Genomic DNA, 17,242 nt, shown 5'->3' with positions numbered 1-17,242 from the left:
AATTCTAAAGACACATTCCTGTTTAAAATAACATACATAGTTTTCTTCTCCAAAGTAGTATGGAAAGATTAATGTGGCTGATTTGTATGAAATCTTTTCAGCTCTGCTAATGCTTTCCCTTATCACTTCTCTCTCCTCACCATGACAGAGTTTCTGATGGAAATACTGGTATAGAATATGCATTTTGTCCTGATATTCAGTGTTCTTCTTCCCTTCTTTGGGAGAAAAGGTGAAAGTTGATTGTAGGAGAGGAAGCCTGAATATGAACAGCAAAATGATTTTTTTTTAATTTAAGAAACACCTGTATTTTTCATTGGCTTTTTTTCCCCCTTGAATGTTACAATATTTTTTATTTTATAAATTATTGTTTTATTTATAATTACAAAAAATTATTATTGTTTTTCATTTACACTGCAGTAGTTGACAGTTTTGTCCATTACTGAATACTTTGGAAAAGTCAGTGTCATTTAAAAACAAACATTTTTTTCCTAACTTGGATTTGCAGATGGGAAAAAGCAAGCACCAAAAAAGCATAAGCTGATGCAATCTCTGTAGTTTTGAGTGGTATAAATTGTTCACGAATTTCAAATGAACTTTCTAGCTCTGAAGCTTCAGGGATGATTCCTCTATGAACTGTTGCACTATTGTGATCTGAGCAGAGATATGCAGCTAAAGTAACACTCATTATCCTGAAACAGGCAAACTGGACAACACAAGGTAAATATGACAACTGTAACTGAGGTGTGATGTTGTCTGGTGTGCTGAGACTGGGGAGAGGAGCTTGTTACAGCTGCCTGACATGCAAAATTCTCTTTATATAAATTCTTAGGGACTTGGGAAACTTGCAAACACCATTAAAAGGCTCTCTCTTAATTCATAATATTATACCCTTTGAGCAGGCAGCAAACAAAATCTGTTAATTAGCTGGCTCTAAATGTCTGAATGGCTTCTTTTCAATGTTTGAGTATTCACATGGAAATCCTGAAATTTGAGCCTAGAAATTCACTCCTTTGCCAACTGGCTAAATACTTGGGTTTTTTCTCAAACGCTAGGACATGGTCTACTGCTAGTACTATACACTATTATGAAAACTGTGGAAGACCACTGCCTCTAGCTATAAGTTGAACATTGCCTTCCAATGTAGAAGCAAGACACATCGCTTCAACATTAGTAATCTTAACAGAATAGGCAGGGGTAATCTTAACAACTGATGACTCTAATAATATTTTGAGAAGACATGGATGAGAATATATTGCAAAAAAAAAAAAACCCTTTGAAATGTAGAGGGAATATGAATGCTACAAAATGTGTAATAAAAAATGGTGGAAGACGGATAGCTCTGTCACATTCTTGCACTGAAATTAGCAAAAACTGATGAGTTACACAAGTTAACATAAAGGCATATGAGAGCCTAGAAGTGACTAATCAAACGCCACAGGTTTGCAAGACTGAGCCCCAAACCACATTTATGCAAGAACACACTGATAAATCTAGCATGGAAGTATTTGCTGAAAGCGTCTTTGAAACAAAATTTCAAGCTCCAGGGAAAACATCTGTGGAATGTTTTATGAAAAAAAAAATTACTAGACTTCTGAAATACACGGATTTCACTTTGGGCATCATCTTAGCTTCTCACCTTAATGAAACATAGCGAAACACGAGCTCAACGCATATTGTAAAGCAGTTCACAAAAGAGGCATAGATTTTAAGTCCAGAAGGACCACTGAAGAATCCAGTATGACCTTAGTGTAAACCAGACCAAAGGACTTAATCCAAATACTGGGTGTTTGAGTCCAGTAATTTAGTTAGACAAAGCACACAGGCAGATAAACAAGTTCCCACATGGGAGGTGAAAACGGAAATTGCAGGTACTCTGCCTTAACTGCCTGCATACACACACACCTTCTAGAACCTCTCAACATACAGGAGAAAGTGTCGATGAAAAGATAACTGCACATCATCCCAGGATATGAGAGCTGTGAAAAGTGAAGGCTTTCCAGAGATCTGTATTTGTATTCCGTTGTAGCCATTGCCATTTCTTTCCTAACAAGAAAAGGCAGAAGATGCAGAGACGCAGTCTCTCAAGATGACAGAACCATTTTAACACACTTCTCTCCTTCTCTTCCTTTTCCTTGGGTTCTCCTTTATCTGGTAAAGCAGAAACTAATAATCTGAAATCCAGTTTCAGGTCTTCTCTTCCTTGTCAGTGGATGTAGACAAAGCTTGTCTTGTTTTCTTTCAGAAACATGAACTAATTAGAACCACTTTTCTAATTTCAGTAACTTTTCAAAAACAAAAGGCTTTTCTCTCAAATTCTCCTGTTTATTTGATCTACCAACAAATTCCTCATCTTATTCAACAGGGAAGAAATGTAAGCTACTGTGCTACAGGAAACTAACAAGCAGCAGTGAGTGCTTTCCTCAGCTATCACATCAGAAGAGTGCAGGATGCTCCACTTGCAATTTACAAGACAGAAATACGTTTCAGAGAAAGATTGCTGTCTTCTCAGCTGTTACTCCCTAGTTGTCATTGACAGCCTTCAGAAGACCCAAGAATCGAAGGGTTAACTAAATAAAAACACGCAAACTTGCCCATGGCTCCTAGAGAAATGTCCAATGCCGTACCAACTTTAAGGTGCACCGTTCAAGGCAGTATTTCACTGTTGCTTTTTGGAGCTTGGTAAGAAATGGTCAACAGCTGCAAGGCAACCTGTTACTTTTGTTCAGTGCCGAGAAATGCCACTCAGACTTGGAAGGCATTGAAGATGACATCATACATTCGAATTAGATTACAACACCTCTTTTGTTAGGTGTGAATGAGGCATTAGCGATCTGGAAGTGTAGATAAAAAGCACCAGGAAATTCTAAATGTTAAGTGCTGCCACTCTTGAATAAGAGTTAAAGCTGCTGACAAAGTAAGTATTTGGGAAAAGGCAATCTTTTTATTATGTCAGTGTTTTTAATCATAGTTCCTATGGTCAGTCACTTGGATTAGCTGGTCCTCATAGGCCTTTCCAACCAAAATACTATCTCCTCTTACTCTATTTCTATTCTATTTGCATTCTACGTTGTCAGAATGATAACTCCTCCTTTTGGATCTTCTACAAACCAGATATTTTGCATGGAAGAAGTTTTGCGGGAAATAGCAATAATTTATTTTTCAGGTCGACAGGTAAAGGTGGTTTCCAGCTTTTTATTCAGTAATGCATGCATTTTTGATTGAGGTTTCGGGGTTGACTACAGAAATTAAGATCTCTTGACCTCAGGAGGTTCAATGGCACATGCACTGAAGTATTTGTAGTGAGGTTTGTGCACAGAGAGGCAGTGCTGTTGACAGAAGAGGAATTTGTCTTTTGGAGATTAAGCAAGGGCAAGCCTTGGACAAAAGAATAAGTTTTTTTTCCTCCTGTGATTAAAAACTAGATATAGCAGCATGGTTCCTCAAATAGCCTTAAAATGCTATTTGCTCAGAAGGTTTACTTTACGAATACATCCTAGTTTACTGCTCACTCCTGGGTCACTGAGAGAACTTCGAAGACCTGAAGGGTCTTCCCTGCATCGCTCATTCGTGTGCACCACCCAGTCTTCTTCCTGGAAAAACATCGGATGAAAGACCGGAGAAGGCTCAAAGAGATGCACGCTGTAAGCCTTCGGCATGCAAATTTAAGAGTTGCTGTATGCAGACAGCTCTGCTGGCCCTAGGTGTGACAGCCTTTTGCTGGAGCTCCAGACCTTCTCTGAGGGAATGCGGCCTCTGGAGGAGGCACACACCCAGCCCTGCCCTCCGCTCCTTCCTTCTGATGTACTGAAGATCTTGTGAGACACAGAACCTGAAGCCCAGATTGCTGCTACTGGTTAAACTTTACTGATGTGTTTGTCGAACGAGGACGAAAATAGAGTTTATGACAAAGTTGTAACCATAAATGTGAATACAGTTCACACACGCCCCGTCCTTTGGTTTCTCTGGCACCCAGACAAGCACCTGGGACTCGGATGAGTGTGGAGGGACGTCTCCCTGCACATGAAGCACGCTCTGTTCTCTGCTGGCTCCTGAAGCAGAAGAGCTGGGGTACCATTAGTGCACAGCCCCTGAGGCAGTGTCCTGGTTCCTCCTGCCGCACCCGCCTACTTTCACAGCCTCACGGCTGCCGGCAGTTCCCTCTCCGAGGCAGGGCACAGCCCTCCTGCGGGGTGTCCCGCTGGCCGCCGACGCCCGCTGGTCCCCAAAACCCACAGGAAGGGACAGGGACCCTCGGGGCCTCCCGCTCTCCCTGCCCCGGGGCTGCAGCCGGGTTTAACCCTTCCCGTACACCGCGGCCACCTGGGCGTGCTCGTCCCTTCTGGTGCCCGGGAGGAGGAGGCAGAGGAGAACGGGGGTATCTGGAGCACCCCCGGCTCCGCAGCGGCGCAGGGCGGTGGTCGCCGCGCCCCCGCCTCTCTCGGGCTCGGGCTGCCCGGGTGCCACGGCCGGGGCGGGCACGCCGCCGGCTGATCCGAGCGGCCGCCGCCGCCCGCGAACGCTGGAGGGGGCTCTCGGCCGCCTCCTCCCGCCGGCGGCTCCCCCTCCGGGAGGGGGCAGGGTTAGGGGAGGGAGGTGCAGCCGCGGCAGAGCGGCGGCGAGCGGCGTCCAGTTCCCGCTCCCCCGGTCCGCGGGCGGCAGCAGGACCGGCCCCTCCGCCGCCGCCTGCCTCCCTTCTCCTCCGCGCCGGCCCGGTGGGCTGCCCCCGCTGCCAAGCCGGACATGGCGACCCTGCTCCTGCGAGCCCCTCGCTGTCCTCCTCTCCCTGCCGCCGCCGCTCCTGCCGCCGCCTTCTCCTCCTCCTCCCCGCGGAGCTTTTAATGGCTCGGACCTCCGGCGGCCAAGCGCGACTGCCCCTGCACCAGCCGCAGCGAGGAGAGCCGGCGGGAGCCCGCGCCGCCCCAGCCCCGCGCACGGTAAGGGCGGCACGGCAAACAATGGGGCCGGGCGGGAGCGGCGGCGGGTGGCGCCCGCCCCGCCGGGCACCGCGGCCGGGGCTGGGGGCGAGCGGCGGGACCCGCCCGGGGGGCGGCCGGGGCGGGCGGCAGCCGCCGGCCCCGAGCGCCGCCCCCGGCACCGCCGCCCACTCCCTCCCCGGGCGGTGACAGCCCGCAGGACACCCCGCTCGGCCCCGCGTAATCCCATTACCGCGGGTAATCCGCGGGCAGGCTCCGCGCAGAGCGGCGCCCGGAGCGCTCGCCCTTCCCCGCGTCCCCGCGCTACCGCGGCCGGGTGCAGTCCGGGCGGCGGCGAGGGCGGCAGCGCAGCTCCGTGCCTTTTGTTTCGCCCCGGGCTGGGACCCGGCCCCCGGTCCCGGCGGCGGCGCGGGAGCCCTGGAGGGGCGTGCGGTGCCGGACGGAGTTGTAGGGGCGGCCCGGGGAAGGGTTTAGCCCGGCCGGCAGCCGGCGGGGAGGTGCCGCTCCGGGGGGCGTGCGAGGGCAGCGCCTCCCTCCCGCCTCGGTTCGGGGCGGCCCGGCGGGGACGGGACGGGATGGGACGGACCGGGCTCCCGCTCGCTCCTGGCCAGGGACACCACCCCGGGTCTCCCGAGTGGCTGTAGCGGCTGCAGCCGCCGGTTCTCCCTCCCTCCCTCCCTCACACGGAGCGGTGCGCAGAGGTGCCTCCAGCCTGGTGCCCTCGGCGCCTCTGCCATCAGCGTGCCCGTGTCCAGGCTGGCCAGTTCGCCCGTTTCAGACCGAACGTTGCCTTCTTTTCGTTATGCTCAGCCTCAGCCGGGATCCGCTGGGCAAAGTTTAGCGTAAACTGCAGTTTATTTCCAGAGCGGAGCTCGTGTGCGGTAGGCCTACTCAGCTTTTGTGATACGGCTGCTTTCTCTCTTTTTAAAGCACGCGTAAACTCAGTGGAGTTGATTTAAAGTTGCCGGATTTGCTTGATTGCCGGCATGAAATTACTGTGTAGAGTATCTTTTTCGGTCACAGCCTTCTTACTTGGGTTACCTTCAAAGAGATCTGTCCCTCGAGAGCGGAAAGGTGATTGCTCCAAAAGAACAGCATCGATCAGCTGTTCTGTTATTCATATCTCTCAGGTACCTTGACTCCTGCTCCACGTTGCTTCCAATTCACAGCTAGCAGCTGATGTTGGAATCAAGCCAAGAAAAATAAAACTCTGGAGGAGGTCACTCAAGAAAAGCTCCAGAAGTTCTCTTTGAATTAAGATACCTCTTTGCTCTACTTTTGCATGTTTATGCAAGAACTGTGGTTATCTAGCTAACTGGTGGATCTGAGCGTTTTAGAAATGCTCCTGCTTCCCAGGAAAGTCCGGAATCCTCTTAGCTGTGCCTCACGTGTCTGAGCTGCCGGGGTGTGGGAGCTCGGGCCGGCGGACAGGGCAGGGCAGGGAAGGAGCTGTGTGCCTGGAGCTCCCTGCCACGCTGGTGCCTGCCCTGCCGTGCACAAGGAGCGAGCACCGGGCCCCTCGTTTTTCCCCTTTTGCCCTGGCCTTCTCCAGTGTCACACGTGTCGGTGCTCAGCAAAGGGTAACAGCTCTTGTGGCTCAGGAGTCCCGCCAAATGTTTGTGCTTTCCAATTCGGAACTTCATTCTCTTAGATACGGTTTTGCTCCAGGATTTGGCAGACTCTCCTTTCTTTTGCAAATAACAAAGATGAGGGGTTATATGTAATATATTGAATTACAATGGCTATTTTTGAAAGCTTAGACGTGGCTGTATCTGTCCAAACATGGTGCAAATTCTTTTATCCCTATGGAATCAAGTTCAAATGTGGAACTGCAGATCCTTGTGGAAGGGGTGGTTGGCAGTAGGGCCAGTTTGTCATGATGGGAAGGGGCAGAAAGCTGTATTTCTCAGCTTTTTTTGCACTGTCTTGTGCAGTCAATTAAATTACTGGTTTTCTGCACTGTTTTTTGAATAAACCAAACACACTAGGAAAGTGGGCAAAATATTCAACAAACAGCAACATAGAGCTTCAAAAAGTCAAAAATTGGTGTGAGATTGAATATGTAATATCCAAGCTTGACTTTTATTTAATGGCTGGACTTCAAATTGGATTTTTTTTTCCTTTTTTTCCCCCCTCAGGTTGACAGAGTTCATTAGTCATTTTGTAATCAATATCTTTAAGCATGCTACTTGTAACTAAACTTTTTGAAATGAAATTGTGGAAGATAAATGACCTGAGGGGAATCACCACTTAAATGTGATTATTTGAAATAGGAAAAAGAAAAACTTGCCCTATGAGATGTATTTCTGTGTTAAAATTTAGATAGAAAATTCTGAATTTATGGAGTTACTCAGTAAATTTTCCCTGTTGATTTTTAGATTAATTAAACTTAGTAAAAAATCCAAACTTCCACTTAAAAAATTAATGTATGATGATAATTAGCAGCTCTTCTAAAAAGAAAATATATAAAAAATTTTGACATTGATGAATACGGGGCTGCCAGTTCTGGCAGCTTTTTAGATAATATATGCTTTGTGATGGAGCTATGCAAAAGAATCGCTTCTCTGGTTTGAAATATCCTTACATTAAGTCTTTACTTGCTCTTGGGCATGCTTTTCTTAAAGGGACTGACTGCTGTGGAGACTCCCAAACTGCGATGAGTTAGGGCATGAGGCTGGGGAAGGTGCTCCACAGGAGCGCACATTTCCATAGTGTTTGCAGGGACAAGTAGGTTGTTGGGCACACAAATCCCAGGGCTAAAGCCAGCTGAGCTCGTCCCCTCAGGTTTTACAAGGTGAAAGAGAACAATGTTGGCTGCTCCTTGCTTGTTAGTGGTTGTCCTTCCCTCTTTCCTGGGACTGGAATCTGAAGTGCAGGGCAGTGCTCTGACCTTGTCCTCTCCTCTCCTCTCCTCTCCTCTCCTCTCCTCTCCTCTCCTCTCCTCTCCTCTCCTCTCCTCTCCTCTCCTCTCCTCTCCTCTCCTCTCCTCTCCTCTCCTCTCCTCTCCTCTCCTCCATTTGGGGAAAAGCAGATCTGCATTTTGCTGACTGCAGTGCAGATCTGGATCCAGAACTTCCAGAGGGTTGACTCAACTCATCTTTTTAAGCTTACGTTCATATTTAGGAAGTATTTTTTGTAACTGTAGGATTGGGTTACAAACCCTGATTATATACAAAATGAAGCTCTTGGTGGATGCTTTCAGCAGTTAAACCTCTGTGTTATTAATCTGGTTAAATTCTAGTGCTGAATCAGTGTATTAGCATTGTACTTTTCGTGCTGCGCTGTTAGCGTTAGGGACTAAACTTACTGGGTTTGGTTTCTGGTTTGATTTTATTCCCCCAACTGTTTTTTCATGGTTCTTGTCTGTGCCAGTGCCCTTATTTTATATTGGCTTTTTTAGAAAAGTATGATAAAAATGCTGTTTATTGAATTTGGGTCCACCAACTAGTTCTGCTTTTTCTGTTTCTTCTTTTAGAAATTGGCATGTTTATCTTAAAAGGCCCTTTCCAGGCTCAATTTCTTGACTTTGAAAGGTTGCAGTTTGTGTATTTTCTTTCTTTATATTTTTCTTTTTTTTTGTGTACTTTTTTGACTGGCTGAGTAGATGGTAAACAAGTAGATGGACCACTGAAATCAGGCATAAAGGAATGGCTTGTTTTTCTGGTTGTAAAGGCACAGAAGACTAATTACAGAGGTATAAAAGGTCATCAGGCTCAAGTCAGCTTTGAATTTGTGCAAAATGTCAGTAAATTTGGCCTGCAGAAATGTAGGCAAATCAGACAGTTAGATCAGTCTTTGTGGATTGTGGGCACTATCTTCTTTGTCATCAATTACAACATGATGAGCTTTCTGACCTTGTCTGCAATGAAGTAGACTTGAAATAAATGTTATGAGAAAGGAAGATATGATATGCCTTTTGGGGGATTTGAGAAGCAGGGATGATCCTTTGCAACTACATTTCTTTTTCCTTTATTCTGGAAATATAAATGGAGGAAATTGTTCCTCATGCTTGGTTGTCAAAAAGGACTTAAAGAGAAAAAAGAATGGTGTCTCTGTTAGCTGGTACTCAAATAAAATGAAGCTTTGTTGGTGAAGTTCAGGAAGGTGCTAAAGTTCTGTTTTCTGTTGATTTCGTGTGGGAGCTGATTTTTGTAGTGTGCCCTTCAGTACTACACAGTGAAGTCTGTACAGCAAAATCTGGTTTTTTTATCACAGAGAAAAAGAACTTTCTCAAGCCATGAAATCTTGATACTCAGGCTGACATGAGAAGATTTTTGTACAATACCAGTTTGTTACTAGGTATGACAAAAACTGGGGGGTTGGGTGATATTTTGGTGTAAGGCAGGTATGGTGTTTGCAGACAACATTTTCTTTCCCAGGTTATAAGTTGGGTGTAGTGGTAAAAGCCCCCTGGAAAGTGGGAGGCTGTGTCTCTGAGATGCTGCTTCCCTTACTGGTGCTGCCTTGCCTATGCTCTGCTCTGTTGCTTACCATTAAAATCAGGTTTTTGTGTCAGCACTGGAGGTTGCTGACCCACGGCACAAGATTTATCAAATGAGTAGCAATGTTAACAATAACTTCAATCCCCATTTCCTTCCAAATATGCTGTCCTGGGGTGGGGAGAAATTAATGGTTTGGACCTTGCAGGGTGACTGAATTTGCCATAATGAAGGTATGTTAAGAAGCTATTACACTCCCATTTGACATGTGATCCTGCTGTCTTGTAAGGCTCTAAATTGCTGTTTCAAGTTCTCTCCCTTGTTAGGGGTAACAGAAGTGAAAAGTTGTGCAACCAAGGGGGCTCTTCTCCTCCTCCCCTAGGTGTAGGTCTCCCCAGAGCATCTATTTCTATTAACACCAAGTATTGAGGTGTTTAATACACAAAATATTACAGAAATTCAGCAGCAGGAGATGTGTCACATGGCCTGTTTTCTCTAAGGAAAAGCTGTGACTTTCTGAGCAGAGATACCAGTACCAAGCCATCCTTTGAAACAGCTGTGCTTGAGCTCAGGCACTGTCTCTGTGTGCAGAGGGAATATGGCATCGCTGCCTCAGGGACAAGCTACTCGGGCACCTGGGCTCTCTTGCACAAAGCATTGCTGGGGAAGAACACACATTTTTGTCCATCAAAAGATGACTTACTGGTAAACTGGAAGCCCTAGCAGTTACAGGAGGGAGGTGGTTTTGTTGGATGCTTCCTTTTCTGCTCTGAGGCTGCAGCTTCTGCTGGCCACCACTGGCCTTTCTGCATCTTTCATGCCTGATTATTGCAGGCCCAGTAGTTTGATCACTGGTCACTAATAATACTGATGACTCCTTAATCAAGGGCCTTTATTTTCAGTCAGCTGCACCACAGACATGGGTCAAGAAAACATTTGTCAGTGTATCCTGACAGCACGAAGGGCTATCTGCTCAGTAACCTGAGTGTGTTTAATTGCCTCTTTCTGTGCCACATTGGGCATTTTTCTGTTGGTTACACTCTTTCAAATAATTTATTTCTGTGCCTGGATTAAGAACCTGAGCTGCAGATGTTATGTGTTCACTCTTTCAACCTCTGAGTGTTATTTTTGGATGTGTCCCAGCCTCTGTCTCTCCACTGAACAATACTAAAGGTGTTCTGCAGGGACCTTTGCTAGCCTAGCAGTGGAGCACCGGCAGGCTGCTCATTAGTCTTTTATGTCTCTCCTTATCAGTTTTACTGAGAAACTCCCTATCGCTTTGGTTGCACATGTTAGAATAATTAGGCTTCCTGTTCAGCAGGTTTGTGTGGCATTGATTTTGGCCTGAAAGTTCAGAGGAGGGGAAGGATACCATTAAATTATATGAAATAGCAAGTATGTCTTCCATAGTTGCCTTTTTTCATTATGAGTTGGGTTTAAAACATATTATTGCACAAAGAGAGGCAGAAATTCCAAGCAGATTTTAATGCTACTTAAAAAGGAGGCTGTTTCCCTTGCATTAATAAATAAGTGAACATAAATCTTAAATTTCTTAGAGGAAAAGAGGATGTGATGATTTCACTGTTCAGTTGGAAGAGAGCTTCACATAATTCGGAGGCTCTGGGATCACAGCAGGTATCAGACAGACTTGGAGCATTTCCCTGGCCACCCTGGTCTTGCTATGATTATGGGAAGGGAGGATGGGATGTTGTTTGGGGATTGTTTTTTTTTTCTGTCCATCTCTCTTGTGTTTCCAATTATTCTGGACTTTGCTGTTGCTTGTGGCTTACCATTAAAGTGAACTTAATTTGATTTGGTTTTATTTTGTTAATTCTCTACAGTCTTATGATTGCAGTAACAGTGATTACAGCTGAGAAGTCTCTGGCCAGCTATTGCTCTGCTGTATAATAGCAGTGTCTTTTTCAGATTAAAGAAGAGTAGGATTTGTTTAGTTTGTCCTGCCTGAGGTTATTTTCTCAAACATTCAGACTAAAAAGGAAGGTAAAGCTCTTGTAAGAATCTACAGAAATTATGGGTTTTTTGGTTTTTTTTTTTTTTTTTTTTTTTTTTCCTCAGGAGTTTCCTATTTTCCAGGAAATAGTTAGTGTTCAGGCTCTTAAAAATACAGAAAATATAAAAGGGAGAAATGGTAAGGGGTATTCAGTTGCTGTACCTTTTAGAAAATGAAGCGTGTATATAATTTTATTAACTAAATGGTCTCCATGCATTTTAGAAGTTAAACTTTGTGTGAATCTCTGAGATGAGCCTCCTTGGCTAATATTCATTCTTTTTCAATTTGAAGACCTCAGCTCCTATCTTACCATGGTGGGAATTCCTCCTGACAATCTGTTTTACACTGTGTTTGTAAGACCTAAAGCCATTGTGTTTGCCTTTGACATCTTAAACATTCAATAGTTCTTCTTAAACAGAGGCATCAGTTGGTGCATGTGGGAAGATCAACCCTATGGCTATGCCATTGTAACCTGTGTTGTTCATTAGCCATTTTGGCTGAACTGATTGGTATAATGTGGAAAATAACATTGTTTAATGTTTTGGTGCAGAGTGCCATTTTCCCCTCCTGTGTCCTTTGAAATGTTGATCATAATTTTCAGCACTATGAAAGAGAAAATACTAGATACCACTAAAAAAGAAACATAGGATGAGCAAAAAGGAAAGTGTATCTACAATCTGAGGTCAATAAATATTAAACTTGAAGATAGCAGAAAATACCTTCAAAATGTCTCAATAGAAAAAAAATAAATGAAAGACAAGGCAGATGGTGTGATACTATTGCAGTGGGGAGAAGGGCAAGTGACTCTACCATTTGAATATAAAAATGTTTTAAAAGACATTCTAATTAAGGGCTGCTCACAGCTCTGCTTTTAACAGTAATATTTGAATACAGAGATAGGTTACAAACGACACAAATCCAAGGGTATAGGATCCGTTTGCCTAAAACACATGAGTCGGAAGTGAACCTCTAAGAGAAGCATTTCTGAGTAGACCTGTGAGAGAGGAGAAGCTTTCAGTGGTAACTTTATGGGGCAGGCTTTTCCATCTCAGTGTTTTCTTTCACACAAGGCTTGAATGGTAGTGCTGCACCTTTGTTTCTGAGTGTTCTCTCTCTGTACCTCAATAAACAGGTGGGCAGCTTCAGCCATGCCAGGCAAACAATGAAGCTTAATTAAAAGTGAGTGGTGGGTAGAGGATAGACTCAGATCCCTGCAGCTGTTGCTGGGGGTCACCTTGGGTGGCCACACAGGTCCTGCCTGGAGCTAATGCAGCCTCCTGCCATCTAATTGGCAAATTAGTAAATAGGACAGTGTCAGGAGAGGGGTCTGGCAGGACAGGGAGTGTGTGCTGGAGCCAGCCATGCTATCTTGTCACCCCACGGGGGCTGAGGGAAGAGCGTCACCTGTATGGAAACCAGTGGTTGTTATTGGCTCTGTCGGTCACCACGCCTGAGCGCGTTTACGTGGTGGCTCTCAGGGCAGGAAAGAAATGTGGCACTAACGAAGCTTGTTCAGAAAGTGAAATCTTCATCTAAAACCTTGCCCATATTGACACCAAGGGCAATTTCCCACCATTATCTGGGAATGCTTCCTGGAGCCGTGAAGTAGTGTGACTTTATCTAATGAAGTGCCAAAGTGGTGGTGCAGGAGCTGGATAGCTGCATGATTTTTAACTTCAGCTGTCCAGCTTTTTAAATGCAAATCAAGGAGTATTTCACATTCTGAACCAAAAAATTATCCACTGGGCAATGCCCTGGACTCAAGCATTTGTCCCTTAATTTAGTGTGCAGTGTGTGCACACTGAGGCACCAGAGGAATCACAGAGGAGCAGTTTCTGGTGGTAATAATGCTTCAAGGATCATTTGAAGCAATGGACAAGCAAATAACGCTTGATGGTAGCTCTCTGCTCAAGAAAACCTAACACAGGGAAGCCATTCCTGTCTTCCTGAATGAAGAGAATGTACATGATGGAGGCGAGCTGGGGACTAATGGCAGCATGCTGCAAGTGTATGAATGAAAAACTAGATCACTGTTGTGATGGAGTAGGGTGTGTGTATGCTTTTCTACAATTGATGAGAAGGGGAGCTCAGAAGAATTTTCTTTTCCTGGAACCAGGATATGTAGCCTTTTCATTTTCTCTGCTTTAAAAAAAACCTAACAGCCCAACAGTCTATATATTCAAGAAGATTTAGACATACATCTGCAAGCATTAAAACTGAAGACAATATTATTCTTAATTGGGTTTTTGCTAGGGTTGCTTTGACTCCCTTAAATCTGTTACTGGAATTTCTTCAGGCAGTACACACTAAATTTTCTTTCAAAGTTCTTTTCCTCAAAAGTGAGAATAATGTTTGAACATACATGCATTATGTTATCATTTGAAATATTTAAAGCAGAAAATAGGTGATATAAGGAGAACGGCCAATACACAGAGGAAGAATAACCTGTTAAAAGTTGGAGTAGTTAGCTGTAGAGTTAGTGAGCTGTTTGAGCATGCACCACAACGGATGGATATAAGTAACAGAACTACATTTTTTCCCTTCCTGTGTCATGTAAAGAAAATAACAGAGAACTAGGTATGCCTCTTCATCATTGTATTTGAATTTTCTGCATGATCAGTGTGAGATGAGGATATTTAGAGCTGCGGGGTGAGATAATGTCTGTATGTCAAGAAAGCTCAAAAAATTTAATTCTGGTGTAAACGTAATTCAATAGAAAAAATCCTGAGGAAGGGTCTGTATTGTACCTTTCTGCCTGCTTCTGTCAAAACAAAATGCCTCCTCTAACCTGAACAAAGCTCTTTCCACTTAAAAGCACACCAGGATTGGAAGTGATGCTTGGATGTAAGCCATGAAGGGAAAATGGTAGCTGTACATCTAAAAAATGCCTACAGAAAAATGTGAAATGTGTCTAGAAGTTTTAAAGCCCTGTATCTGTGGCAGTTTTTGGGCTAACCTCTGAGATGAAAGAATTTCAGAAAATGGTGATTTGAGAATGGTTCCATCTTGGCAAGGAAAATGTGATTTGGAGACATGGAAGAGAAAATTAATCAGAATAATAGCTCTAGCTCTTACAAGGAGATTGAGTCTGTTAATGAAATTAATATCTGAAAATTAGTTATGAAACCAACCTAATTTATATATATGTGTGTATGTGTGTGTGTATATGTATATATATGTATATATATCTGTATGTGTGTATCTCAGGACCTAAGAGGATGTTTTAAAATCGGCAAGTTACTCCAGGATTGTTCTGCAGAGGAGCTTCCAGGAATGGAATAAGAATATCTGCTTTTGTTTTTTCATGGAATATTTGTATCACAGTAAGCAAACCCACTTCACTAGTGTGCAAATGTGTCCCGTTGCAATCAGGTGACAGTTTGGTTCAATTCAGAAGAGTCTGAAATACCTGAGAGCTGGATTGTATTGAATCAGCTGGGTAGAAGTTCCCTTAAGTCTTTTGGCAGTGACTAACTATCGTGAAATAAAATATGCTGCAGCAATTTCTGGTTTGTAGGTATGTATGTTCACCAGTGAGTGAGTTTATTTTAAGCATTAACGTGCTTGTTTATGGAAAACCCTGGAATAGCCTGGTTTTTTTTCACTAAACTTCCAGGTTAAATTTAATTGCAGTTTTGTCAGGAGGACAGGCTAGTCTGGTTGATTTTGAATGTGTTTAAAGAAGGTTTCATAACTCCTTCTTTGGTATTCCTCCAGTAAGGCCTGATCCTTTTTTTATCTACAAAGTTTAAAGCTTGAGGGAACAATAAAGACTCAAATCAATTGGAAGTAATTGCAACTAGATCATCAGCATAGTTTTGTTTAATTTACAGTGTTTATTTAGTGCTCTCCTGTTGAGGAAGTTTAATCAAATTGCTCGTGCTCTAGAGGACTACGGGGAGCAATAGCAACGACCCAGGTGCTTGTTTTCAGGGCTGCATCTTATATATATATATATATATATATAGAAATAAAAATATGTATATATATACACACATATATATTTGTGTTTGAGAAACAAAGATTTTTAATATCTGGTGCAGTGGCTGGAGTGTTTCTTCTGTAGCTGATCTTTGGGACACAGGGGTCCCACTTGGCTGTTTGCTTTCCCAGTGGTGCCAGTCTTGTTTTCCATAGATGCTCTCAAAACACCAAGAGAGAGGAGATCTGCTTTTAATTTAAAGTTGGACAACAACATAGGTGAAAAGAGTACTTTAAATACAGTGAATAAGACTGTAGCATGTCTCTGCTATTTTGGAATAGACTTTGCAATAGCCTTTAGAAGCTCTTGGCTCTGTGTTTATTATTTGTTCTTCTTGTTTAATTGTGCTGTGTACTCATCTGCCCTGCTTGAGGGCTGCGGTGTGCCTGGTGCCGTATTTCTCTGTGCAGGGCTAGAATCCTTAACCCTCAGGTTTGAGAGTGTCTGTTCTGGGACAGCTTCGGACTGTTTTCTTCAGGGAATAACATGTGATGGGGACAGTTGAAAAGCAAAAGTCTTGACCTTTGAACGCATGGAATGTCATGGGGGATTATCCTTACCCAGTATGCAATTAGTTTGTGTTAGAGGGAAAAACACTAACCCACTTCTGTGTGCCAGTTTCTTTTGTCCACCCTTTAGTTCCCTTATTTCCCCTCCTCAAAATTCCCATATGCATAGACTCTTAGTGTTTTAGCAGGATTCGTAGGATTTTTCAGGTTCATTAAGAAGGCTGAATTTCTCTCAGGGTAAAAGAAAAACCTGATGTAAACTGAGGTTCTGGGATTCTATTTCTGTATGTCATGTGTGCTGCTGTTGGCATACCGGGAAGAACAATTCCTCCTGTGTTAGTTTTAATAACAGTTTATTAAAGAAAACCTAACCAAAACAAACCATACTGTTGCTATTGTAAGGCTGATTAGGGAAATGTATTTGATCACTAGAAATTAATGAATCTTTGACTTTTCTACTATAGATAGATTAAGGAAGGCCAGATGTTACTGATGCTACTTTTTTCAGGTTTTCATGTGTTAAGGATTATTTGGTTTTCTCCAAACCTGGCTATATTAATTATTTGTTCAATATTAACTTGTTCTCATTCTTGAATTCTATTCATATTTTAATTTCTCAACTACTTTTTTTTTAATGCAGTTACTATCTGTGATAGCATTTCATCATATTTATCCTTAATATCCATAGTATTCATCGTTTCCATTGATAAGGTAAATGTACTGGAAGGACACACTGTGTATGTTTTTTTAAGTTTCAGTAAGCCTATAGTCAAAACTTCTGACATGGAGTCCTGGAACTTGTAAGCAGTTTGTTTATATCTTCAACAAAAGTGTAAGTATGTAAGTTTTGAGTAATACTCTTTTTCCATTAGTCCTACAGCTTTCTTAACAATGAGGAAGGAATGCACATCCTTGGAGGCTCATCTGGCTTTTTGATGGCCCAATAAAACTTGAGGTTTTTTGGCATGAAGCCATTAAATGTAACAGATCTCGTATGTGATTGGTATAATTTGAACTGCAAATGGCAAGCCCGGATTTGGACAGTTATCTTAATGGATGTTTTAAAGGCTTTTTTGCTCCTCTGTGGCTGAATACAGTCAGTTAAAAATGTTCTTTATGATCATCACAAGATTCAAACTTAATGTTTTTAAAAAATTCTGTTCTTTGTTGTGCAAGTTCTACTACATACACTTTGTTCTGTATGTATGATAAAAATGCACTGATTTTGAGACCGTTATCAAATATTAAAAGTCATTAATATGACTATTAATGATCTGATTTATTTAGATATTTCTTTTATTCAGTAGTTTTTTTTCCATAAAGAGAAATAATATGTTTTTTTCCCTATGGATTTACAACTCAATATC

General features: G+C 43.3%; 1 protein-coding gene across 10 annotated transcripts in view; it reads left to right on the top strand.

Moving 5' to 3' along the window:
- Positions 1 to 4,576: 4,576 nt before the first annotated feature.
- FARP1 (FERM, ARH/RhoGEF and pleckstrin domain protein 1) overlaps positions 4,577 to 17,242 on the top strand; it is a 200,531-nt gene continuing 187,865 nt past the window's right edge. For 4 of the 10 annotated variants that reach the window (XM_064408408.1, XM_064408407.1, XM_064408406.1 and 1 more), the window contains exon 1: positions 5,669 to 5,815. The gene's annotated coding sequence lies outside the window, so the exon portion shown is untranslated. Of the gene's footprint in view, positions 4,935 to 5,668; positions 5,816 to 5,844; positions 6,009 to 6,045; positions 6,065 to 9,213; positions 9,234 to 17,242 lie in introns of those variants that run through there. The other 6 variants (XM_064408399.1, XM_064408401.1, XM_064408400.1 and 3 more) reach the window with 6 other exon arrangements.

The sequence above is a fragment of the Passer domesticus genome, chromosome 2 (genome assembly GCF_036417665.1).
Source record: "Passer domesticus isolate bPasDom1 chromosome 2, bPasDom1.hap1, whole genome shotgun sequence".
NCBI lineage: Eukaryota > Metazoa > Chordata > Aves > Passeriformes > Passeridae > Passer > Passer domesticus.
The sequence above is the reverse complement of the archived record's forward strand: the minus strand, read 5'-3'. Positions and strand labels throughout refer to the sequence as shown.